The 27,526-nt window shown below is 48.3% G+C and overlaps 1 protein-coding gene and 1 long non-coding RNA gene across 3 annotated transcripts in view; both read right to left on the bottom strand.

Moving 5' to 3' along the window:
- Positions 1-2,604, bottom strand: part of LOC308577810 — a 132,738-nt gene extending 130,134 nt beyond the window's left edge. The window contains exon 1 of the long non-coding RNA XR_014003708.1: positions 2,503-2,604. This is a non-coding gene — a long non-coding RNA (uncharacterized lncRNA). The remainder of the gene's footprint in view (positions 1-2,502) is intronic.
- SEMA6B (semaphorin 6B) overlaps positions 1-27,526 on the bottom strand; it is a 179,670-nt gene that overhangs the window by 130,134 nt on the left and 22,010 nt on the right. The window contains exon 1 of one of the 2 annotated variants that reach the window (XM_081177666.1): positions 11,901-12,406. The exons of the other annotated variant lie outside the window; for it this stretch is intronic. The gene's annotated coding sequence lies outside the window, so the exon portion shown is untranslated. Of the gene's footprint in view, positions 1-11,900; positions 12,407-27,526 lie in introns of those variants that run through there. 2 annotated transcript variants of the gene reach the window in all.

Here is a 27,526-nt window from a genome sequence, read left to right on the forward strand (position 1 = left end):
TACGGTCCATGAATAATCATAGTTTAGAGGTCCCGGGCCCTAAGGAAGTCAGATTATCCTCCCCCAGGGCCAGGGCCTTCTCAGTGATGGCTCCGACCTGGTGGAATGCTCTGTCCCAGGAGACCAGGGCCCTGCAGGATTTAACTTCTTTCCGCAGGGCCTGTGAGACAGAACTATTCTGCCTGGCTTTCAATTTGAACCAGGCCTGATCTTTTATTCCCCTTCCTTCCTTCCCTCCCCCTCCCCTTTTTATGAAGATTACCTGCTCTGGGATCCCACAGCTAATTCTCCCCTGGTCTCCTCGCTGGCCCAAATAGGACTAATTTAGCCAGCTAGCCCTGGTGATCATCTAATGTTTATTGCATAGATTCCCCCCCCCCAAAGTGATTTTTGATTTTATTGTTATTTGCGCTTTATACCGTATTTTATGCTGGTTTTTTGTAGCATCAATTAAGTGTTTTAAATTTGTTGTTAGCCACCCTGAGCCCGGTTTCCTGAACCGGGAAGGGTGGGATATAAATAAAAAATTATTATTATTTATTATGAAGCCCACCTGCTGGGCATCACAAGTGTGTGTGGGGGGGGGTGAGTGCTCTCGCACTCAGGTCCCGCTGTCACAGGCATCCGATTGGCTGCTGCAGGAACAGGATTGCTAGGCGAGATGAACCAATGGCCCGATCCGCCAGGCTCGTCTTACGTTCTTGGCTCCTGACGCGAAACCATTGTTGCAATGATTGAATCCACCTCGGCAGGAACCCGCGAGTCTCGCCGTTTGAGCAGGCGAGTCGCACCCTCCGCGAATTGATAATAAATATCTCCCTGCCAGAGGAAATTCCAGGCCAGCATTCCAACAGGGGCGTCGCGCTTTGCTGCTCAGTTTCTCAGAGCTTGCCTCCCTTTCTTCCCCCCTGGGAGGGTCCAGCGGAGGAGGAATCTCCTCCTACATCCTGGATAGCTCACAGCGGTTCCCACGAAGGGTCACCGATCTCCCAGAAAGGTCTCTGCGAGCCCTGAAATCCTTGGCTCACCCCAGTCTCCCAGCGCGGCTCCAACCCCCTTGCAAGGTCAAGGAGTGAGAAGCAGCCTGTTTTCTTGGCTGCAACAATAGTTAGCCTGTAAACAAGAGGCTAAGAGCGCACGGTTCCTTTCGCTCTCTCTCCCATGATGGAGAATGTGCAAAGCAATGCATGACTCATACCTCAGGCTCGCCGTGCCTCTGGCAACCTGCCTTCCTCACCTCCCTGCTCTGGGATTCAGCTAGATGTGCCAAACTGAGCGAGGGGAAAAAAGAAAAGAAAGACGTCGGCGAGCCATGGAAGCTACCTTTGCAGAAACAGCCATTGTTTCGCTCAAACAAGCGAGCAGAACTGCTCCAAATGGCCTTGGGCTGCGGAAGAGGCCGGCTGCATGAATGTTCGCGCTACATAAAATCTGCACCAGGAATTCGGCAGCAAAAGAGATATGAATTGTAGCAGCGGAATATTAGCCTTGGGCTTCATCAATAGCACAAACTCATATATGGTATCGCAGGACAGTGGATCTTACAGCATAGTAGTAGCTGCTACCTTAAGGGTGGTGCTGTGGGTTAAACCACAGAGCCTAGGACTTGCCGGTCAGAAGGTCGGCGGTTCGAATCCCCGTGACGGGGTGAGCTCCCATTGCTCGGTCCCTGCTTCTGCCCACCTAGAAGTTCAAAAGCACGTCAAAATGCAAGTAGATAAATAGGTACCACTCCAGCGGGAAGGTAAACGGCGTTTCCGTGCGCTGCTCTGGTTCGCCAGAAGCGGCTTAGTCATGCTGGCCGCATGACCCGGAAACTGTACGCCAGCTCAATGGGAGCTCACCCCATCGCGGGGATTTGAAGCGCTGACCTTCTGATCAGCAAGCCCTAGGCTCTGTGGTTTAACCCACAGAGACACCATCATCCCTTAGGTGTACATAAAGGTAAAGGTACCCCTGCCCGTATGGGCCAGTCGTGTCCAACTCTAGGGTTGTGCGCCCATCTCACTTAAGAGGCCGGGAGCCAGCGCTGTCCGGAGGCACTTCCGGGTCACGTGGCCAGCGTGACGAAGCTGCTCTGGTGAGCCAGCACCAGCGCAGCACACGGAAACGCCGTTTACCTTCCCACTATAAAGCGGTACCTATTTATCTACTTGCACTTAGGGGTGCTTTCAAACTGCTAGGTGGGCAGGAGCAGGGACCGAAAGGCAGGAGCTCACCCCGCCACGGGGATTCGAACCGCCGACCATACAATCAGCAAGTCCTAGGCACTGAGGTTTTACCCACAGCGCCACCCGCGTCCCTCTAGGTGTACATAGCAGCATCTTAAAAAGCAGAGACACCACCTTGCCAACAAAGGTCCGTATAGTTAAAGCCATGGTAGTGATGTATGGAAGTGAGAGCTGGACCATCAAGAAGGCTGATCGCCGAAGAATTGATGCTTTTGAATTCTGGTGCTGGAGGAGACTCTTGAGAGTCCCATGGACTGCAAAATGATCAAACCTCTCCATTCTGAAGGAAATCAGCCCCGAGTGCTCACTGGAAGGACAGATCCTGAAGCTGAGGCTCCAAGACTTTGGCCACCTCATGAGAAGAGAAGAGTCCCTGGAAAAGACCCTGATGTTGGGAAAGATGGAGGGAACAAGGAGAAGGGGGCGACAGAGGACGAGATGGTGGGACATTGTTCTCGAAGCTACCAGCATGAGTTTGACCAAACTGCGGGAGGCAGTGGAAGACAGGAGGGCCTGGCGTGCTCTGGTCCAGGGGGTCACGAAGAGTCGGACACGACTAAACAACAACAGCATCATCTCAAATCCGTTTGTTTTCTTGTCTAAGGAGTTCCAGCTGCCTAGGAAAAACACACACACACAGAGACCGCGAACAACAACCTACATGCAAATCCAAAAAAAAAAGCCCGAAGATGGAAAGCGAAGGTGCCAAGTAACCAAGGAGACCGGTTTAAGCTTCCAGGTCTCAGTGAGGACTCACCCAGCAGCTGATGAGCGAAGCAAAGCCGAACCCCCCCCCCCTTCAAGTGTCTTTTGCCCCTTGGCGATTAATTTTGGCAGCATAAATTCAGTTTTTTTGGTGGAGGCTGTTTCCTCCATGCTGTTGCCTCACAGATACACAGGCACACTTGGCTACTTGCCCCTATCGGGAAAACTGTAGCCAGATTCTTGCAAAGCAACAGACACACACACACACACACACAAATATATATATCTGCATCTAACAGCACTTTGCACAAGCTTCCTCCAGATCCTTTTTTTAGGATTTGGCTCATCGCTAAAATAATATATATGTTACGGCGCTTGACAAAAAAAAACCCCAAAACAGAGACTCTATTTATGTGGCAAAACAGTCCCAGTTTCCGCCTTCGTCAGCTGCTCTGGGGAAAATGCAAGGATGCGGCTGTCGAGGTGGCGATGATGGAGGCGTTGAGGAAGGACTGCTCAGAAGGACTCTGTTTGCTAGAGGGAGAGCCCCACCTTTAAAGCACTCTTAGGGTGCTTTACTTTCTTGGGCTCCATGATCACTGCAGATGGTGACAGCAGTCACGAAATTAAAAGACGCCTGCTTCTTGGGAGAAAGGCAATGACAAACCTAGACAGCATCTTCAAAAGCAGAGACACCACCTTGCCGACAAAGGTCCGCATAGTTAAAGCTATGCTTTTCCCAGTAGTGATGTATGGAAGTGAGAGCTGGACCATAAAGAAGGCTGATCGCCGAAGAATGGATGCTTTTGAATTCTGGTGCCGGAGGAGACTCTTGAGAGTCCCATGGACTGCAAGAAGATCAAACTGATCCATTCTGAAGGAAATCAGCCCTGAGTGCTCACTGGAAGGACAGATCGTGAAACTGAGGTTCCAAGACTTTGGCCACCTCATGAGAAGAGAAGACTCCCTGGAAAAGACCCTGATGTTGGGAAAGATGGAGGGCGCAAGGAGAAGGGGATAACAGAGGATGAGATGGTTGGACAGTGTTCTCGAAGCTACCAGCATGAGTTTGACCAAAGTGCGGGAGGCAGTGGAAGACAGGAGGGCCTGGCGTGCTCTGGTCCAGGAGTTCACAAAGAGTCGAACACGACTAAACAACTAAACAACAACAACAAAAGGGTGCTTTCATCAGCCGCGGGGCCCCCGGGTTTGTTAAAGGCGTCGGGAGTTATAGTTCAGGTCGGCACCCTTGGCAAACTACAGTTCCCAAGGTTCGTTGGAGGAAGCCATGGCATGAATATGACCCTCTGTGATGTTGCTATGAGCCTCCAAGTTGAGGTTGCATGATGCATAACTTCCCCCTCTTTGCTAATGTTGGTATCTCTGCTGCAGTTATTGATGCACCTGCTTTTTAGAATATACTGGACCCCGTTACGTTTGTTTAAAAAAGGGCTATCTAAGGTATCTAACAGGTGGGGGTGCAATAGGGATAATGCTTCTCTAAAACAGGTGTTTTTTTCATTGTGCTATATTGAAAGATTTTGGGGAGAAGGGAACTGAAACCATCCACGAATTGTACGGAACAACCTTACATTTACAGAGCAAAATATCCTTTTGAATTATATACCCAGCACGTGGAACCTTACAAAAAGTCAATGTGAGTGGACTTTCCATGCCCTGACCAAAGCAAAAAGACTGATCCTGATGAATTGGGAAAATAATAATGTGTATCTTCTACGATCGGATTGAAGACTTACACAAACTTGCAACATACGAACAACTTGCATATAAACACAGACTTGCCACAGACAAATTCTCCACCCCCATCGTTCTGCCCAGACCTTGAGCTCCAGCTCCGAGGGCCTTCTGGGGGTTCCCTCACTGCAAGAAGAGAGGTTGCAGGGAACCAGGCAGAGGGCCTTCTCAGTGGTGGCGCCTGCCCTGTAGAACGCCCTCCCATCAAGATGTCAAGGAAATAAACAACTATCTGACTTTTAGAAGACATCTGAAGGCAGCCCTGTTCAGGGAAGCTTTAACTAATTATTGTATTTTAATATTTTGTTGGAAGCCGCCCAGAGTGGCTGGGGAAACCCAGCCAGATGGGCAGAAAATGTATGTATGTAAAGGTAAAGGGACCCCTGACCATTAGGTCCAGTTGTGGCCGACTCTGGGGTTGCGGTACTCATCTCGCTTTACTGGCCGAGGGAGCCGGCGTACAGCGTCCGGGTCATGTGGCCAGCATGACCAAACTGCTTCTGGCGAACCAGAGCAGCGCACGGAAACGCCGTTTACCTTCCCGCTGGAGTGGTACCTATTTATCTACTTGCACTTTGACGTGCTTTTGAACTGCTAGGTTGGCAGGAGCAGGGACCGAGCAACGGGAGCTCACCCCGTCATTGCGGGGATTCGAACCGCCGACCTTCTGATTGGCAAGTCCTAGGCTCTGTGGTTTAACCCACAGCGGCGCCACCCGCCTCCCTGTACAGTATGTATGTATGTATGTATGTATGTATGTATGTATGTATAAATTATTATTATTATCAGCAGGATGCTGGAGTAGATGGGCCCTGGGCCTGATCCTGCAGGCTCTCCTTATGGAATAACAAACACCTTCCACCTGGCACAGAGGAACCCACTGAAAGATTTTGCACAACGGTCGTCCACGCTGGTGGACGTTTCTCCCCATCAGCAGTCTACTAGCCGCAGGGTTTTGCACCAGCTACAGCTTCTGGACCAGGGCAGAGTCCATATTTCATGCATCCGATTTAACTCCTTGTTGGGATTCAACGCACACACACGCACACCCCCAGCCTCCAAGGGCGACTGGTTGCAAGGGAGTGGAATGGAGACCCCCGGAGGGAGGAAATTGGGACGCTGACAAGGAAAGGCAGCTCGGGGCAGCTGCTGAGGCTCGAGAGAACTCTCAATTATAGCTCGCATCAAGGCCGGGCGCAGAGGAGCTGCCTCATCCATCACTTAAAAGAGGCAGCGCTTGAAATATTAAAATGCCAGGAGGTTTGTGTCTCCCGCCGTGGCCTCTTTGGCAGGGGGTGGGTGGGTGTCGAGACTGACAGAGCCACGGAACGGGCTGGGGTGCACAAAAGGATTGCTGTGGAAGCAGCCACTCCTCTTGCCCCCGCGCCACCCACACCGCAGGAAACCACACATTTGGTTTTTGTGCAACACAAGGCTGCTTTATACAGAGAGGGCAGCTTATGAGCGGATCTGGGTGTGCGCACAACTGCAGATCGCAGCAACGGGAGGGTTTGACTCCAACTCAAAAAACCTCACCCAAACCAAATCTGGTTTCTAGACCTCACAGGTGGCGCTGTGGTCTAAACCACTGAGCGCCTTGGGCTTGCCGATCAGAAGGTTGGCGGTTCGAATCCCCACGACGGGGTGAGCTCCCGTTGCTCTGTCCCAGCTCCTGCCAACCTAGCAGTTCAAAGCATGCCAGTGCAAGTAGATAAGTAGGTACCGCTCCAGCGGGAAGGTAAATGGCGTTTCCGTGCAATCTCATCACGGTCATCTGTCTCCCAGAAGCAGTTTAGTCCTGCTGGCCACATGACCCAGAAAGCTGTCTGCGGACAAATGTCGAAGTTTGTAAACCAAATCGTTCTTAAACCGGACTGTTCTTAAACCGAGGTACAGTGGTACCTCGGATTACAGATGCTTCAGGTTACAGATGTTTGAGGTTACAGACTCCGCTAACCTAGAAATAGTGCTTCAGGTTAAGAACTTTGCTTCAGGATGAGAACAGAAATTGCGCGGTGGCGGCAGGAGGCCCCATTAGCTAAAGTGGTACCTCAAGTTAAGAATGGACCTCCAGAACGAATAAAGTTCTTAACCCGAGGTACCACTGTACTTGGCTGGAAAAGTGCATTGCAATCTCTGGAGGAGTGTGAGGCTGGAAGGATTCCTATGTCCTCATATTGTTGAGGAATGTGCAAATTAGATAGATTCGCCTTTAAATGCAAACAGGATCCAATTTCTTTCCCATCCCGACTTCAAAGTGTACAAGCGCTGCCTGTTCTAAATACTGGAAGCTGGATAATAGGTTTCAACCTTCCCTCCCCACATCCCGGGAAAGCAATGCCAAATAACTATCCAAATTAATTTCATTTCAGGGTCCTGCCTTTCTGGGAGAAGAATTTTTGAATATCCCTTAGCGCGCAGTCTTTTCTAGGGTCCATGAAATTCTGCATAGCTGACATTGAAATCCAGCAGCTCTTAACTGGGGGGGTGTCTTTCCTATCATTGCACCTGCACCCCCAGACTGGAGGAGTTTATTTTTAAGAACAATTTATATGCCACTTAACTACCATCAGCAGTGCACAAGAGGTGCGTCACATTAAAGGTAAAGGTAAAGGGACCCCTGACCATTAGGTCCAGTCGTGACCGACTCTGGGGTTGCGGCGCTCATCTCGCTTTATTGGCCGAGGGAGCCGGCGTACAGCTTCCGGGTCATGTGGCCAGCAGGACTAAGCCGCTTCTGGCGAACCAAAGCAGCGCACGGAGACGCCGTTTACCTTCCCGCCGGAGCAGTACCTATTTATCTACTTGCACTTGACGTGCTTTCGAACTGCTAGGTTGGCAGGAGCAGGGACCGAGCAACGGGAGCTCACCCCATTGCGGGGATTCGAACCGCCAACCTTTTGATCGGCAAGTCCTAGGCTCTGTGGTTTAACCCACAGCGCCACCCATGTCCCTTAGGTAAAGGATGGTTAAAACAATAAAACCAGGTAAAGGTAAAATATGGTTAAAACAATAAAACCAGACTTCAATTAAAATATCTGCTGGAATATTAAGATACCTACTCCAGGTGTTAGCTGAGGATAGGATTTCAATAGCCCAGCAACAACAACAAAAACCTTTTAAAATCTACATTTGTGGTTTCAGAACTTGTGGATTTTGGCTATTGTGTGTGGGGATAAACACATACGTTGTGCGTCTCTAGCAGTGCCAGATATACGTATAAGATAAACAAGCAGTAGCTTAGGGGCCCCACTCTCTTGGAGCCCCCCAAAAAATTTAAAGGAAAAAACCCCTGGATGTACATTTCCAAAATATAAGATTTTTTAAAAAAAACCTACATACAGCAACAGTGTTTTGTGTTGTGTAGGCTGCTATGATGTAAGTAATGGGCTCCACCTGCTAGCCTGCTCCCTAAAATATCACTGGTTTGCTCATTTCTCTATATATAGGGTGCCTACATTCTGCATGGGACACGGGTGGCGCTGTGGTCTAAACCACAGAGCCTAGGACTTGCCGATCAGAAGGTTGGCAGTTCTAATCCCCGCGACGGGGTGAGCTCCCGTTGCTCGGTCCCTGCTCCTGCCAACCTAGCAGTTTGAAAGCACGTCAAAGTGCAAGTAGATAAATAGGTACCACTCCGGCGGGAAGGTAAATGGCGTTTCCCTGTGCTGCTCTGGTTAGCCAGAAGCAGCTTAGTCATGCTGGCCACATGACCCGGAAGCTGTCTACGGACAAACACTGCTCCCTTGGCCTATAGAGCGAGATGAGCGTGCAACCCCAGAGTCGTCTGCGACTGGACCCAACGGTCAGGGGTACCTTTACCTTTTACCTTTACATTCTGCATGGACTTTGCATTCTGCATCGACTTTCAACATCTTTCAACAATTACTTTGATACAATACATATTCTGTTACGTGCAAATGGCTTTAGATCCCTATTAGGTCCATAAATTACCACATAGCATATATTCAACACACAAAAAAAACCAGTGGCAATTTGTTGTTGACAAAGGACAGCTGGACATAGAAAGGGCCCCATTACCTTCAGTAGCTTAGGGCCTCATCAAACCTAAATCCGACCCTGGTCTCTAGGGGGAAAGAAGATCTAGAAGGCTTTTATGTCATTGGGTGAAATTTTATTTCGCATGCTTCGGCCTTTAGATGCCCAACATTCTCAAGCCATGGCAGGTCAGGAAATAAGAATGTCACAATTTATTTATTCTATAAAATTACATATACCGCTCGCTTGTGTAGTTTTTTTTAAAAGACCTCAAAACAGTTTTCGAGAAAGATAAAACAATAAAATCATCGCAACCATTTGCAACCATGATTCGAAACAAGCTAAAACCATAATGGAACAGAATGAAACAAAACAGAACTTAGACAAACTTTCTAAGCGACTGGGTTGCAAGCTCCAGGAAGCAGAAAACAAGGACTTGCTTACTCGCCTATGGTGAGTTGGAAACTGTCTCCAGGTGAACAGGAAGCAGTGTGTTTGCAAATTTGGAGGAGTTCCCCCCCCTTTCGTTTCTGTTCCTTTACTCTCAGACCGCTAAACGCTATACGCTAGTGGGCTGCGAACGGGCATTCTTCATGTGGGATGATCACTTATTTGACTTCAGCGCCTCAATTAGGGTAGGCAGAGCTCCCAAAATCCCTTCCAAAGGATCCTACAAATTTGGCAGCGGACCCGGCTGCTGATTTAATTAAACAGGCCGTAAGCTGTGTCAAAACGCTCAGAAGGACATTCGCCGCAGGCTTTCTTTCCTCGTAGCCGTAAAAAGGAGGCCGGGACGTATCGCAAAGCAGACCCCTCGAGGCACAAGCCCTAAGCTGATTAAAAACCAGCCACACGTGAAATAATAAGAATAAAAAACTTAATGAACTCCCCAGCTAAGTGATTATTTTTTAAAAGGAAAAAGGAGACCATCGGAGTCAAGGACATTCCTTATCACCCTTGATATACTTGCTCACCTTCGGTGCATTTTTACGACAGCAAAATGGTGGGGAACCCACACTTGATGGTAACAACCAGGGCTTGGGTCACTGCCAATGACTCACTCATTGGCCTTTGTCAAGCTCCTCAGCTCTCATTTTACCCTGACAGGGCTAAAGATTGGAAAGCTTCAGAGAACATGATCACCTCTAAACACAACAGCATCTTGAGCAACATCACCTTCCCAACAAAGGTCCGTATAGTCAAAGCTATGGTTTTCCCAGTAGTGATGTATGGAAGTGAGAGCTGGACCATAAAGAAGGCTGATCGCCGAAGAATGGATGCTTTTGAATTCTGGTGCTGGAGGAGACTCTTGAGAGTCCCATGGACTGCAAGAAGATCAGACCTCTCCATTCTGAAGGAAATCAGCCCTGAGTGCTCACTGGAAGGACAGATCCTGAAGCTGAGGCTCCAAGACTTTGGCCACCTCATGAGAAGAGAAGACTCCCTGGAAAAGACCCCGATGTTCGGAAAGATGGAGGGCACAAGGAGAAGGGGACGACGGAGGACGAGATGGTGGGACAGTGTTCTCAAAGCTACCAGCATGAGTTTGACCCAACTGCGGGAGGCAGTGGAAGACAGGAGTGCCTGGCGTGCTCTGGTCCAGGGGGTCATGAAGAGGCGGACACGACTAAAGACTAAACAACAACATCTTGAGCAAACTGCATATTCAAAACCGTCTCCGTTTTGCTGAAATATCATTAAGACAAGTTCAAAGGCTTTGAGACTATTGGCTCTCATCTCCTGCCCTGAGTTTTTTGCTCTTCCATATTGAGTTGCAACCCAACCGAATAGACCCATTCAGTTCCACTGCCACAACTTTTAGGGTGACAGTCTTGCTTCCTTGTAAGCTCTTGGGGGGGGGGGAGAGAGATCTCCCTTACTTTAAGGCTGCCATATTTTGAAGAGCAAAAAAGAGGACGCTATGATGACTTTTATTTTAAATACCCCTAGTATACAGTGGTACCTTGGTTCTCAAACACTTTGGTACTCAAATGCCTTGGTTCTCAAATGCCGAAAACCCAGAAGTATGTGTTCTGGTTTTTGAATGTTTTTCAGAAGCCGAACATGCGATGCGGCTGTCGGCTATTGCTTCCGGGGCGCCTGCACCAATCAGAAGCTGTGCCTTAGTTTTTGAACATTTTGGAAGTCAAATAGACTTCTGGAATGGATTAAGTTTGGCGCTTTTGTTTTTGCTATTCATTTTGCGTTTTTGTTTCTGAGGCTTTTTCGGTTCATTTGTTTTTGTGACTGTGTGGAACCCAGTTCAGCTACTGATGGATTGATTGTGTGACTGCGGAAATGGATGAAAGCCCCCCATCCAAACAATGACTATCAGTGCAGGTAAGAAAAAAATAATTTAATTTTTATAATCTACAATACAGTCTTATTTATTTTATCGTACTGTACATTGATCATTTCTTACATTTTATGGATCAATGGTCCTGTTGGATAGCAAGATGCATGTTAAAATGGCTGTTTTAGGGGTTGTTTTTAAAAGTCTGGAACGGATCAATCCGTTTTGCATGACTTTCTATGGGAAAACACGCCTTGGTTTTGGAATGCTTTGGTTTTGGAACAGACTTCCGGAACGGATTAAGTTTGAGAACCAAGGTACCACTGTATACAGGCAATAGAAGCTGTGATATACAGTGGTGCCTCGCAAGACGAAAAGAATCCGTTCTGTGATTCTCTTCGTCTAGCGGTTTTTTCGTCTTGCGAAGCAAGCCCATTGAAGGATTAGCGCTATTAGCGGCTTTTAGCGGCTTATCTGCTGATCGGATCAGCTGATAAGCGGCTTAGCGGCTTAGAAAAAGGGGGGGAAAGGGAAAAAAAACCAGCAGGAACTCGCAAGACATTGTCGTCTTGCGAAGCAAGCCCATAGGAAATTCGTTTTGCGAAGCACCTCCAAAATGGAAAACTCTTTCTTCTAGCAAGTTTTCCGTCTTGCGAGGCATTCGTCTTGCGGGGTAGCACTGTATTGCTGAGGGGGGCAGGAGAACAGAAGAGGAATTCAAGTCTTCAGCCCCCAGTTATGTCTAGGTCTCACCCAGAAAGTATAGCCAGAGACATTTTGGCAAATTTAAGAAATCCACCCAGAAAGAAATTCTACCCCTGAAAAAGAGGACATGTCCTGGAAAAAGAGGACACATGGCAACCACATGTAACATCAACCCAAATCAGTTTGCGTCCCACATTTCTGGTTAATCTGACCTGGATCCCAACAGCAGAGAGGAAGGTCAGGTGGAAGTTCTTTAAACCAGGAGCTCAGCAGAAGACGAGTGCCCAGAAAAACAAACAGGAGATTTAAAATCCCTCGTTGAGGGCCAGCTCATCCTGGAGCGCTGATGACAGCCGTAAGGTACTTCCTACCGCCTCAAACTGGCCGCCTTTTGCAAATCCACATCCGGTGCCCTCCCACACAGCATCTTGAACCGGCAACAGCAGCACGCGCCTGCGATCTTCTCAGATTAAGAGGAACAGGGCCAGGCGTCATCCTGGAAAAGTTCCAAGGCATGAATCAGAGCAAAGTATGGGCACCAGACAAGTTCTGTGCCAGCTCTGTTGCCAGACCTGCTATATGAGCCTCGTCATGGGACGTGGAACAAATGGGCAGAGACAAATGCAAAGAAAAGGGTTGTCTTATTCTGCCTTGGTTGCTCCAGAGCTGGAGTCCTGAGTCCAGTTCTGGGCACCGCAATTTAAGAAGGATGTCGACAAGCTGGAATGTGAGCAAAGTGCCGCAACAGTTGCGAGAATATTGCTAGCGAAGAATTGGAAGAAACAAGATTTACCAACTATCGAAGAACGGCAGGTGAAGATGATGGACTATATGGAACTTGCCGAACTGACCGGGAGACTCCTAGATCAGAGAGAAGAGACAGTGGAAGAAGATTGGAAAAAGTTCAAAGAATATCGGGGGGGGGGTGTCAATATTTAAATCTTAGAAAAGCTTTGGAAGTTTGGAAAAGCTTCGGAAAAAAAGTTTTGGGGGAAAAGGCTTTGGAACTTTGAAAAAGCTTTTAGCCCTGGGCCCTGTCCACCTGGCCCTCGGAATCCTGCATAGAATGGAATACATCCCTCCGGCTCAGAAAAGGTCCCCCGGCGCTGGCCAAATGGATTAGGATCGAGATGTTTATACTCCAGCTGCAGCCTGTTTCGCAACCGTAATGCGTACATTTGCAGGGATGATTTATCCCCAGCAAATAAAAGGCAGCGTAAACATTTTATCAGCTCGTTATGGCAATAATAACAGCAAAGAACCCCAAAATGCCCATGAACACAACGCTGGACGCACAAATCAGAGTTCCTGGCTGTAGAGCTGGAGACTGAAGTGAATGTAAATGAAAAGTGGACTGAATACACTTAATATTCCCACTTTGCTCTCAGTATAGACCCCAAGGCGGTATCTATAGTATTCCCAGGCCACCTAGACAGCATCTTAAAAAGCAGAGACATCACCTTGCCAACAAAGGTCTGTATAATTAAAGCTATGGTTTTCCCAGTAGTGATGTATGGAAGTGAGAGCTGGACCATAAAGAAAGCTGATCGCTGAAGAATGGATGCTTTTGAATTCTGGTGCTGGAGGACTCTTGAGAGTCCCATGGACTGCAAGAAGATCCAACCTCTCCATTCGGAAGGAAATCAGCCCTGAGTGCTCACTGGAAGGACAGGTCCTGAAGCTAAGGCTCCAAGACTTTGGCCACCTCAGGAGAAGAGAAAACTCCCTGGGAAAGACCCTGATGCTGGGAAAGATGGAGGGCACAAGGAGACGGGGACGACAGAGGAGGAGATGGTGGGACAGTGTTCTTGAAGCTACCAGCATGAGTTTGACCAAACTGCGGGAGGCAGTGGAAGACAGGAGTGCCTGGCGTGCTCTGGTCCAGGGGGTCACGAAGAGGCGGACACGACTAAACAACAACAAAGGCCCTTTGCACAGCAGACTCCACAAACAGATGCTGAGCAAGGTATTGGACCTATGACCCACAGCTCCAAGAAAGAAGATTCCACCTAAGCATTAGGAAGAACTTCCTGACAGTAAGAGGTGTTCGACAGTGGAATTTGCTGCCAAGGAGTGTGGTGGAGTCTCCTTCTTTGGAGGTCTTTAAGCAGAGGCTTGACAACCATATGCCAGGAGTGCTCTGATGGTGTTTCCTGCTTGGCAGGGGGTTGGACTCGATGGCCCTTGTGGTCTCTTCCAACTCTATGATTCTATGATTCTAGAATGCCAAATCAGGTTCCTCCTAGCGGATAGGGACAAGGGTGTCACTGCCCCAGTGGCTTTCTTTTTAATCTCCATCTTACCTGAAAGAGTTTTTAATGAATCATCCCACTGGGGAACAGAGAGGGTGAAGCCGAGTAATCGAGTACCATGTGATCCTCGACAGCTTCACTCCTTTCCCTTTTAAATTTATCCTCGTGTTTTGAAATGTGTTAACTCGCAATGCTAACAACAACAACAACAACAACAATAATTTATTATTTATACCCTGGCCATCTGGCTATGTTTCCCCAGCCACTCTGGGCAGCTTCCAACAGAATATTAAAATACAATAACCTATTGAACATTAAAAGCTTCCCTAAACAGGGCTGCCTTCAGATGTCTTCTAAAAGTCTGGTAGTTGTTGTTCTCTGACATCTGGTGGGAGGGCGTTCCACAGGGAGGGTGCCACCACCGAGAAGGCCCTCTGCCTGGTTCCCTGTAACTTGGCTTCTCGCAGTGAGGGAACCACCAGAAGGCCCTCGGAGCTGGACCTCAGTAAGGCCAGTTTGTAAAAAAAGAATGGGGAAAATTTGTAATTTATTTAGGAGACCATTGTAAGCAGATGGAAACACTAGCAGGATTTTAATCTCACTTCTAAGGTAACGAAGACAATGGATGATTAAAATTGATTTTTTTAAAAAAAAAAATGTGGATAACAGATTGATATGCAGTTGTAAATGTTGACATTAGGACCCATGCAGGGGGTAGGGGGGAAGTCATGAGATTCAGAGTAATCACTTTATATGGATTTGTTATAACTTTATATATATTTTAAACCAAATGAAAACTTTTACACACAAAAAAGGAAGCACGTTGAAAAAGAAAGAAAAGATACACATCCTGATTTTTGTTAGAGTAATGTTGGAGGGTACTGGGGTGGCGATGTGGGTTAAACCACAGAGCCTAGGACTTGCCGGTCAGAAGGTCGGCGGTTCGAATCCCTGCGACGGGGTGAGCTCCTGTTGCTCGGTCCCTGCTCCTGCAAACCTAGCAGTTCGAAAGAACGTCAAAGTGCAAGTAGATAAATAGGTACCACTCCGGCAGGAAGGTAAATGGCGTTTCCGTGCGCTGCTCTGGTTCGCCAGAAGCAGCTTAGTCCTGCTGGCCACATGACCCGGAAGCTGGACGCCAGCTCCCTCGGCCAGTAAAGCGAGATGAGCGCCGCAACCCCAGAGTCGGTCACGACTGGACCTAATGGTCAGGGGTCCTTTTACCTTAATGTTGGAGGGTATGAAGAAGAAGAAGAAGAAGAAGAAGAAGAAGAAGAAGAAGAAGAAGAGGAGGAGGAGGAGGAGTTTGGATTTGATATCCCGCTTTATCACTACCCGAAGGAGTCTCAAAGCGGCTCACATTCTCCTTTCCCTTCCTCCCCCACAACAAACACTCTGTGAGGTGAGTGGGGCTGAGAGACTTCAGAGACGTGTGACTGGCCCAAGGTCACCCAGCAGCTGCAGGTGGAGGAGCGGGGAAGCGAACCCAGTTCACCAGATTACGAGTCTATCGCTCTTAACCACTACACCACACTATGCTCTCCACTCCTAACCCAAATATGGTCCATATATCAAAACATGTGAGGGCGCTCCAGTTTGGAGGAAGGCACTCTGTACATGTTTGAATGTACTCAGAGTCAATTCCCACGCTCCGCCGATGATCTGTAGCATCGGGAACATGAGCCAGGTACCCACGCAACAGACTCATCGTCTCCAGAGACCCCCGTCTCCTTCGGAGCCATGCGCCACATCAAAAGCGCAAGATCTGTGACGCCGCACGCACTTCAAAGCCTCCGGACTTGGCTTTCGCACCGCAAGCTGTCAGATCACGTTGCATTAATGAGCTGGGGAAGTTCACAACCAGAGAAACCACAAACCCCGTCCAATTTCTTCCTTTTTTTTTTTACAGTAACTGAACACACCACAGAGGCACCAGAGCTTGCGCACGAAAGGGGAAGCAAAGAGGGAGGCCCTGAGACAATCGACTGTAAGGGCTGAGTCCGAGCCAAGGACCAGAATCGGAGCCCGTTCCGAATGAACCTGTGCCAAAGAGCGTATCTGGGCATGCCCAAAGCGCTCGTCTGCCGTGCTGGCAATCAGCTACAGGCAAGCTCTCGCTCCCCGTATGTCTGGGATTCACAGGCAGGCATCCAATAAGATGAATTATAGAGAGACAACCTATTTTAAAATTTTATTTAGAACTTTTTACATGTAGGAGGAAGAAGCTTGAAAAGGCTTCACGCTATGATAAACTGGGCAAAGGATTTAGGGCACAACATACATACAGTGGTGCCCCGCAAGACGGAAAACTCGCTAGACGAAAGAGTTTTCAGTTTTGGAGGTGCTTCGCAAAACGAATCTACTATGGGCTTGCTTCGCAAGACAAAAATGTCTTGCGAGTTCCTGCGGGTTTTTTCCCCCTTCCCCCCTTTTTCTAAGCCGCTAAGCCGCTTATCAGCTGATCCGATAAGCCGCTAAAAGCTGCTAATAGCGCTAATAGCGCTAATCCGCTAACCCATCAATGGGCTTGCTTCGCAAGACGAAAAAACCACTAGACGAAGAGAATCACAGAACGGATTCTTTTCGTCTTGCGAGGCACCACTGTATAGCAGATTTGGAGACGTCCGCAAACCTTTTCAGCAGGGGGCCGGTCCACTATCCCTCAGACCTTGTGGTGGGCCGGTCTATATTTTTTTGGGGGGGGAGGGGGAAATGAACAAATTCCTATGCCCCACAAATAACCCCAAGATGTATTTTAAATAGAAGCACACATTCTACTCATGTAAAAGCACGCTGATTCTTGGACCGTCCGCAGGCCGGATTTAGAAGGCGATTGGGCCGGATCCGGCCCCCGGGCCTTAGTTTGCCTACCCACACTATGGAGAACAGATTTGAAATTCACAGCATGTTGTACGCTGAAAGAAAATCATATGAAAACGATGTACTGTTGGTATCTGGCTCCTACTAAGTTATCCAAAAGGTATACAACAACCTCCAATATTTGTTGGAAGTGAGGGTACCATTTATCAATTGTGGTGGTCATGCAAGATAACAAAGTTTTTTGGGGAATTGTTGTCTAATGAATTGGGGGGGGGAATGTTTAAAGTAACATTTGTTTTAAAACCAGAAGCATTTCTATTGGGGATTACAGGTCCTGAGATCCCAAAAGACCCGAAAAGATAATGTTTATGTATACAACAACAGCTGCAAGGATGCTACTAGCCCAAAGATGAATGGTAAGCCAAACTGCTGGACGATGCTGAAATGGCAAAACTGACTGGGAGACTCATGAATCAAGACCATAATGACTTTAAAAAAGAATGGGGGAAATTTATAACTTACTTAGGAGTCCATGGTAAACAAATAAAAACGTGAACTGGACTTTAAAAACAACTTGTAAATAATAATAATAATAATAATAATAATAATAATTTATTTGTACCCGGACTCTCTGGCTGGGTTTCCCCAGCCACTCTGGGCGGCTTCCAACAAGATTAAAAATACATTAAAATGTCACACATTAAAAACTTCCCTGAAAAGGGATGCCTTCAGATGTCTTCTGAATGTCAGGTAGTTGTTTCTCTCTTTGACATCTGATGGGAGGGCGTTCCACAGGGCAGGTGCCACCATTGAGAAGGCCCTGTGCCTGGTTCCCTGTAACCTCACTTCTCGCAAGGAGGGAACCGCCAGAAGGCCCTTGGAGCTGGACCTCAGTGTCCAGGCTGGATGATGGGGACGGAGACACTCCTTCAGGTATACTGGGCCATTTAGGGCTTTCAAGGTCAGCACCAACACTTTGAATTGTGCTCGGAAACGTACCGGGAGCCAATGTAGGTCTTTCAGGACCGGTGTTATGTGGTCTCGGTGGCCACTCCCAGTCCCCAGTCTAGCTGCCGCATTCTGGATTAGTTGTAGTTTCCGGCTCACCTTCCAAGGTAGCCCCACGTAGAGCACATTGCAGTAGTCCAAGTGGGAGATAACCAGAGCATGCACCACTCTGGTGAGACAGTCTGCAGGGAGGGAGGGTCTCATCCTGCATACCAGATGGAGCTGGTAGACAGCTGCCTTGGACACAGAATTGACCTGCACCTCCATGGACAGCTGTGAGTCCAAAACGACTCCCAGGCTGCACACCTGGTCCTTCAGGGGCACAGTTACCCCATTCAGGACCAGGGAGTCCTCCACACCAGCCCGCCCCCTGTCCCCCAGAAACAGTACTTCTGTCTAGTCAGGATTCAACCTCAACCCATTAGTAAAGAAATGGGATCCTCGTTAATGAGGGTCCTGGTTGCGCCCGCGCCCCTGAGACACCCCCGCTAGGTAGGTGGGTGCTGGGTGTGACCCAAGCCTTATCTGTTGGGCCCCACAATCACGCCAGGCTGTTTGGGCCAATCAGGGCAGGTGCCATGATTTTTGGGGCCTATAAAAGTGATGGCGCGACGTGGCTTCGCACCGCCCTCCCATCCCTGTTTTTAGTGGTGCTACTTGTTCTCGAAGGGACGTGGGTGGCGCTGTGGGTTAAACCACAGAGCCTAGGGCTTGCCGATCAGAAGGTTGGCGGTTCGAATCCCCGCAATGACGGGGTGAGCTCTCGGTCCCTGCTCCTGCCAACCTAGCAGTTCGAAAGCACGTCAAAGTGCAACTAGATAAATAGGTATCACTCCAGCGGGAAGGGAAACGGCGTTTCCGTGCGCTACTCTGGTTCGCCAGAAGCGGCTTAGTCATGCTGGCCACATGACCCAGAAGCTGTACGCCAGCTCCCTCGGCCAGTAACTCCTGTCTTCCACTGCCTCCCGCAATTTAGTCAAACTCATGCTGGTAGCTTCAAGAACACTGTCCCACCATCTCGTCCTCCGTCGTCCCCTTCTCCTTGTGCCCTCCATCTTTCCCAACATCAGGGTCTTTTCCAGGGAGTCTTCTCTTCTCATGAGGTGGCCAAAGTCTTGGAGCCTCAGCTTCAGGATCTGTCCTTCCAGTGAGCATTCAGGGCTGATTTCCTTCAGAATGGAGAGGTTTGATCTTCTTGCAGTCCATGGGACTCTCAAGAGTCTCCTCCAGCACCAGAATTCAGAAGCATCCATTCTTCGGCGATCAGCCTTCTTTATGGCCCTTCTCTCACTTCCACACATCACTACTGGGATAACCATAGCTTTTACTATACGGACCTTTGTTGGCAAGGTGATGTCTCTACTTTTTAAGATGCTGTCTAGGTTTGTCATTGCTTTTCTCCCAAAAATTTGCACACCCTTAAAATATTTGCACACCCTTAAGCACCCCCAGAAAAAAAGCACAGTCTTTGCTCAGAATTGGGGGGGGGGGGCGAGAAACCAGAGAAACAAACACTGTCAGGTATGCACATCTATAGGATATAACCCCCCACTGGTGCCTTGCTGGGAAGAGGAGGGGGACGACACCAGAGGTTGAAAAATTGCAACCCACACTCCTTAGGAGACGGAGACTTTGATCATCGGCTGTCAGTGGCAGGGATGGGGGAAGAGGAAACGAGGCAATCTCCATGGCAACCGAAGGATTCTGAGGTTGAGAGGATGGAGGATGTAGGGACGGTCCTCTCTGGGCAGGCTGACAAAGAAGGGGAGAGAGATGGTTTTGCCTACACACACACTTAGGCTCGCAAGTCTCCCCAATCGCCTCCTTAACCGTTTTTAATTTACTGCCGCTTTATCTCGACATCCCGAAGAAGAGGAATGATGAATGGGGCTGATAAAGGGTGGGGGTGGGGAGCTATTTTCCCACGCCTTGGAAAAAAGAGTGAGGGGAAGGGAGAAGAAAAAACAGCTCTGCGACGGTTGCTATCGCCGCCTGCAAAAGGGGCTCCCCCAAGCATTCAGTTCCCCCTATCCTATACCCGCCCGCCCCCCAAAATAATAATCTTAAGCACCGTTCGGAGACCAATAAACATTCCCACCCTTCCTCAACATCTTTCCTCAAGAGCATGGGTAGGCAACCGAAGGCCCGGGGGCCGTATCCAGCCCACTCACCTTCTCAATCTGGCCCCCGGACAGTCCAGGAATCAGAGTGTTTTTACAGGAGTAGAATGTGTCCTTTTATTTAAAATGCATCTCTGGGTTATTTGTGGGGCACAGGAATTCGTTCATTATTTTTTCCAAAATATAGTCCGCGCCCCCCCACAAGGTCGGAGGGACAGTGGACCGGCCCCCTGCTGAAAAAAATTGCTGACCCCTGCCCAAGAGCATCCTCCCACCCACCTGGTGCCTGAAAGATGTTGCAAGACTACAAGTCCCATGATCCTTGACCATCATGCTTCCCTGGGGTGGATGAGAGCTGGAGAGCAGCAACACCAGTAATAATAATAATAAATAATAATAATAAATTTTATTTATACCCCGCTCTCCCCGGCCAGAGGCGGGCTCAGGGCGGCTAACACCAATAAAATCACAGTAAAAACATAATGGGGGGAGGGGACCCAATTTAAAATACAGGTTAAAATGCAATTTAAAATGCAGCCTCATTTTAAAAGTCAAAACCATAAGGGGAGGGAAACATAAGGGTCAGACTGAGTCCAAACCAAAGGCCAGGCGGAACAGCTCTGTCTTGAAAGATGTCAAGTCCCGCAGGGCCCTGGTCTCTTGGGACAGAGCGTTCCACCAAGTCGGGGCCAGTACTGAAAAGGCCCTGGCCCTAGCTGAGACCAATCTAACCACCTTGCGACCTGGGACCAGGTAGACGCCAGAGAATGCCAACAAACACAGAAAACAAAGCAGAAAGGGGATAGGATCAGTATTTGAAGACATCTGAAGGCAGCCCTGTTTAGCGAAGTTTTTAATGACTGATGTTTTAATGTATTTTTAATCTTTTGTTGGAAGCCGCCCAGAGTGGCTGGGGAAACCCAGCCAGATGGGTGGGGTAGAAATAAATTATTATTATTATTATTATTATTATTATTATTATTATTATTATTATTTCACATCATAGAATCATAGAGGGACTCAAAGGTCATTTAGCCCAACCCAGGAATCACAGCTAAAGAATCTCTGGCAGGTGGCCATCAGACCTCTGCTTTAAAAGCTCCAATGAAAGCATATGCGATTAACGACTTTCTAAACATTGCAGGTGGTGCTGTGGGTTAAACCACAGAGCCTAGGACTTGCTGATCAGAAGGTCGGCGGTTCGAATCCCCGTGACGGGGTGAGCTCCTGTAGCTCGGTCCCTGCTCCTGCCAACCTAGCAGTTCGAAAGCACGTCAAAGTGCAAGTAGATAAATAGGTACTGCTCTGGCGGGAAGGTAAATGGCGTTTCTGTGCGCTGCTCTGGTTCGCCAGAAGCACCTTAGTCATGCTGGCCACATGACACAGAAGCTGTACGCCGGCTCCTTCAGCCAATAAAGCGAGATGAGCGCTGCAACCCCAGAGTCATCCGCGACTGGACCAAAATGGTCACGGGTCCCTTTACCTTTTTAAACATTGCTTATATGTTTCCTTTACAATTGAAATCAGTGTGAGATATGTTAAATGCAGTTACAAAGATAAATATTTTTTTTTTAAAAAAAAAGAACCCCTGGACGGTTACGTCCAGTCAAAGGCGACTGTGGGGTTGCGGCGCTCATCTTGCTTTCACGTCAAGGGAGCCGGCATTTGTCCACAGACAGCTTTCTGGGTCATGTGGCCTGCAGGACTAAACTGCTTCTGGCACAACGGGACACTGTGATGGAAGCCAGAGGGCACCGAAACGCCGTTTGCCTTCCCGCTGGAGTGGTACCTATTTATCTACTTGCCCTGGCATGCTTTTGAACTGCTAAGTTGGCAGGAGCTGGGACAGAGCAACGGGAGCTCACCCCGTCATGGGGATTCGAACTGCCGACCTTTCGATCAGCAAGCCCAAGGGGCTCAGTGGTTTAGACTGCAGTGCCACCCACGTCCCTCTGAAGATGAATAATGACGCAACAGAAACAACTGCAGTGGAAAGGAAGCAGCTCTGGTGTTGATGACGGCAGATCAGGACAGAAATGGCTGCTTTTATTCACCCCATGTCATCAGTTGTCCCCAGAGCTGCTTGCAATGGGATACTTCCAGTCTTTCCCCCCATTGATGTGAAAACACCACTTTAATTTCCACCCACATTTTTTTGTGCCCCAACCAAGTTTTGCACGTTTTGCTTGTTGGGGCTGTTCTTCTGAGCTTGTGGAGGGGAGCTTTTCCCCCTCCACAAATACACACCTCAGCCCTTCTGACAATGTGCACAGTTCGGCACTGTGCCATCAATGTGATCCCATGTGATCCCTCTGGATCTCTCCATTCAGCTACATTGAGATTTTATTTTTTCCTCAGTCTGTTTGTTTGGTTCTAAGTGACTTTGGGTTGCCCTGGGCAAAATAAAATGACTGACAAATTTAGTAAATACTACTAATAGATTAATCTCTACATACCAGCTCTGAGTTCAGTGACAGTCTAGACCACTGTCTTTATATCTATCATCTATCTATCTATCTATCTATCTATCTATCTATCTATCTATCTATCATCTATCTATCTGTCAATCAATCAATCACCTATCTCTCTATCTCTTGATTTCGATCTCCAAATATGATCCCACAGACTTTCCACCTAATTGGCCTCCACTCAAATCTAGACTTCCCTTCATGCGCACTTTATGCGACTAGAAATCTAATCATTCCATTGTTTGTTTTTCTATCTTTGTTCAATTAATATAAACACATTTAGCAAACTTATGCATGCAGCTGTTTATACTTTAGAGGGTTTTGTTTATGAATTCCGAGTTACCTCCAATTATTGGATAAATGATCCTGCCTTCTTCACGCCATGTAACTGAATTATTTTGTGGCTGGTGATTTGTAGAACTGTGCTGTTACCTTCCAGCTGTGGGCTTCTTTTCTGGAAAGAGATGTGGGGCGTTATTATCCACACACACCCTTTGCCCCAGAACTGGGACTCGCGAAAACTTAAAACTATCCCGGATAAAACACAAAAAGCTAAATAGTATAAAAGATAATACAGTGGTGCCCCACAAGACGAATGCCTCGCAAGACGAAAAACTCGCTAGACGAAAGGGTTTTGCGTTTTTTGAGCTGCTTCGCAAGACGAATTTCCCTATGGGCTTGCTTCGCAAGACGAAAACGTCTTGCAAGTTTGTTTCCTTTTTCTTAACACCGTTAATACAGTTGCGACTTGACTTCGAGGAGCAACTCATAAAACGCGGTGTGGTAGCCTTTTTTGAGGTTTTTGAAGACTTTGGTGATTTTTGAAGCTTTTCCAAAACTTTCCCGACACCATGCTTCGCAAGACGAAAAATTCGCTAGACGAAAAAACTCGCGGAACGAATTAATTTCGTCTTGCAAGGCACCACTGTAGTTACATTATTAACCACAAACACTAGAGGCTGTATCCAATCTTGGTCTACACAAGAGTCAACTCACTGAAATGTCTGAGCATGCCTAACTTGGACCCATTCATTTCAATGGTCCTACCTGAGTAGAGGGACATGGGTGGCACTGTGGGTTAAACCACAGAGCCTAGGACTTGCCGATCAGAAGGTCGGAGGTTCGATTCCCCATGACGGGGTGAGCTCCCGTTGCTCGGTCCCTGCTTCCGCCAACCTAGCAGTTCGAAAGCACGTCAAAGTGCAAGTAGATAAATAGGTACCACTCTGGCGGGAAGGGAAAGGGCGTTTCCGTGCGCTGCTCTGGTTCGCCAGAAGCGACTTAGTCATGCTGGCCACATGACCCAGAAGCCGTATGCCGGCTCCCTCGAACAGTAAAGTGAGATGAGCGCCGCAACCCCAGAGTTGTCCGCGACTGGACCTAATGGTCAGTGGTGTAGTGGTTAAGAGTGGTGGACTCATAATCTGGTGAACTGGGTTCGCTTCCCTGCTTCTCCACATGCAGCTGCTGGGTGACCTTGGGCCAGTCACACTTCTCTGAAGTCTCTCAGCTGCACTCACCTCACAGAGTGTTTGTTGTGGGGCAGTAAGGGAAGGAGAACGTTAGCCACTTTGAGACTCCTTCAGGTAGTGATATAGTGGGATATCAAATCCAAACTCCTCTTCTTCTACCTTTACCTGAGTAGAAGTTAGACACAACCCTAGACTTCAGTAGCCGTAATGCTGTCTGGATAGGACATTGGGGGCAAAATTTAGGGCCCCACGCAGTGGAATGAGTGGCAGGGGTCCCCAGATTCTGTTGGCTGCATAATACCACCTAATGGGCCCCAGTCTCTTGACGTCAGAGGGACCTAAGACGACATCATTTCCCATTTTGCCCAGGAGCCGCCCGAGCCATTTTGCTGCCCGAGGCAAAGGACACGACAGTGCATTTGCCATTCTGTGCACAAAATCTGACTGGGCTGGTAGGTGAATGAGAATGAGCGCTGGTGACACTGCAGAGTCCCCCACTGCACCCTCGGGCAGCAAGCAAGCTTAGGCAGGGCAGATCAGGTGGCCCTGTCAGAATTTGCCGCCCGAGGCAGCTGCCTTATTGTGCCTCATGAAAGCGCCGGTCCCGATTCCGCCTTGCATTCCTCATACGTGGCACTGTTTCTATTCCACTGCAGTTCGGCTTCTGCCAAGAACTATAACATTTGTCTCACTGTCTGCTTTGGCAAAAAAACCGCATAACTGAAATCATTTACACCGTTAATTACACAAATGGCATAATTAAGCTGTCGTTACATTATTCCATCTCATAATTTTAATGCAAAGGAAACAATGCAAATGAGGTGAAATGCAATCAATTATGTATTGTTTGGGGACTTAAAGCAACAACAGTGAATGTCTATCATATTTACTTGATTCGTTTGCATTCCAGACATGGGCTCAATAAATGAACACCAGCAATTCCTGTTACACTTTTCTTCAGAGTTCTTTAACAGTACCTAAAACTACCTAAACAGCATCATACCTGGACCAGAAGGAAAGGAAACCAAGCAGAGAAGCCCATTCTCAGAAAGAAGACAACCTGGGGAGCCAGTCAAGGATGCGAGTCACTTCCAGAAACAATGCAATTATTACAACCAACTGTGCGAGGACCGAGCCAAGAGTGACACATGAGAGGGATTCTGCCCTGCTGGGAGCCAAAGGGGCATCCCATAACCCGATTCTGCCCCTCCTTGCCTCTTAGGCCACAGGTCACCTGCATCTGTGAGCTCTGTGGGTGGGTGGAATTATAACCAAAGCTTATATATACACCCCTAGGACCCCTGACCGTTAGGTCCAGTCGCGGACGACTCTGGGGTTGAGGCGCTCATTTCGCTCTATAGGCCGAGGGAGCCAGCATACAGCTTCCAGGTCATGTGGCCAGCAGGACTAAGCCACTTCTGGCGAACCAGAGCAGCTCACAGAAATGCCATTTACCTTCCCGCCGGAGTGGTACCTATTTATCTACTTGCACTTTGACGTGCTTTCAAACTGCTAGATTGGCAGGAGCAGGGACCGAGCAACAGGAGCTCACCCCGTCACGGGGATTCGAACCGCCGACCTTCTGATCGGCAAATCCTAGGCTCTGTGGTTTAACCCACAGTGCCACCCACATCTTTCAAATGCACATTGTTGTCGTTTAGTCGTGTCCGACTCTTTGTGACCTCATGGACCAGAGCACGCCAGGCACTCATATGCCTGTTGTCTTTGTCCATGGAGTTTTCTTGGCAGGGATACTGGAGTAGCTTGCCAGTTCCTGCTTCAGGTGGATCACGTTCGGTCAAAACTCTGACTAGTATATATATTTTGCCTGCAGCCTGGCAGTTGCCAGGGCAGTTCATGACCATCGCAGATTAGAAATAAAAGCAGTACTGTATATATATAAAAAGATCAACTCCCATCACAATAAACGCCAAAAATCAAACCAGTAGTTTCCCCAGCCACTCTGGGTGGCTCCAAACAGAATATTAAAAATACGATAAAACATCCAACATTAAAAACTTCCCTAAACAGGGCTACCTTCAGGTGTCTTCTAAAAGTCAGATAGTTGTTTATTTCCTTGACATCTGGTGGGAAGGCGTTCCACAGGGTGGGTGCCACCACCGAGAAGACCCTCTGCCTGGTTCCCTGTAACCTCACTTCTCGCAGGGAGGGAACCGCCAGAAGGCCCTCGGAGCTGGACCTAGTGGATGATGGGGGTGGAGACGCTCCTTCAGGTATACTGGACTGAGGGCGTTTAGGGCTTTAAAGGTCAGCACCAACACTTTGAATTGTTCTCGGAAACATCCTGGGAGCCAATGTAGGTCTTTCAGGACCGGTGTTATATGGTCTCGGCAGCCGCTCCCAGTCACCAGTCTAGCTGCCGCATTCTGGATTAGTTGTAGTATCTGGGTCACCTTCAAAGGTAACCCCACGTAGAGCGCATTGCAATAGTCCAAGTGGGAGATAACCAGAGCATGCACCACTCTGGCGAGACAGTCCGCAGGCAGGTAGGGTCTCAGCCTGTGTACCAGATGGAGCTGGTAGAAAGCTGCCCTGGACACAGAATTGACCTGCACCTCCATGGACAGCTGTGAGTCCAAAATGACTCCTAGGCTGCACACCTGGTCCTCCAGCGGCACGGTTATCCCATTCAGGACCAGGGATTCCTCCATACCCGCTTGCTCCCTGTCCTCCAAAAACAGTACTACTGTCTTGTCAGAATTCAACCTCAATCTGGGGTTGAAACAGCAGCAAGGTGGACTCTAGGCAAACACTCTTAGAGGGCAAGTCCCATGAATGGGGTGCCACTGCCGAAAAGGCCCTCTCCCCGGTCACCACCCTTCTCTCCCCCCCCCCCCAGATATTACTAGAGCTTAGAGAGTTCATTTTAAAAAGGAGCGAATGTCAGTTCACATTCATCTCTTTGCTAAATGATCTAGTTCCCTGGTCTTCAAGTGGTGGGTGAGCGCCCGCCAGTGAGTTGAAATCTGATCCAAGATGGATCACAGCTGCCATGACCACCAAGCAAAATATAGGGAGAAAGATTAAGAAATGGTTCCCCCAATCAACCTTTGGGTTGAAAGTGGGTCTTGGTTCTGAAAAAGTTGAAGCTATACTTCCCGTTCAAGTTCATCTGAATTATCCTCAGCCAATTTTTCCTTGGCATTCGGAATGTTCCAAGCTGCTGAGCTGATAAAAATACGCTTCAGAAGACGAAGAAAACATCAAAACGCACACGGCGGAACGCGAGCGGCTTAATTTATTTCCCCCAGCCATTATGATCTTTAAGGTTTACGGCCCAAGGAGTCTAGCAGGTCAGAAACAACACGTAAGAAAATGAAGATGAATGAGGAATCGTTTGACAATCTGCCCTAAAACCAACTTAATAAACATTTGGTTCGTGTGGCAACCATGGGGAATACTTTCAAGTGTGGTTCAGAGATTTTAGGAGTAACTCGGCGAACGTCATGGAACTGAACTAGTTCATTGGGCAAAGTCTCAGCTTCCCATTTCAGTTTCTGGTTTTTCTGAATCTTGAGTTCCATTCTCCCCATTTGCACATCGGTTCCTGAACTTCTTTTTTAAAAGGCGCTTGTGAAAATTCACCAGGCTTTTAATAATAATAATAATTTTTATTTATACCCCGCCCTCCCCAGCCGAGGCTGGGCTCAGGGCGGCTAACAAGCAATAATAAAACA

Source organism: Podarcis bocagei (genome assembly GCF_964188305.1).
Source record: "Podarcis bocagei genome assembly, chromosome: 18".
Lineage (NCBI taxonomy): Eukaryota > Metazoa > Chordata > Lepidosauria > Squamata > Lacertidae > Podarcis > Podarcis bocagei.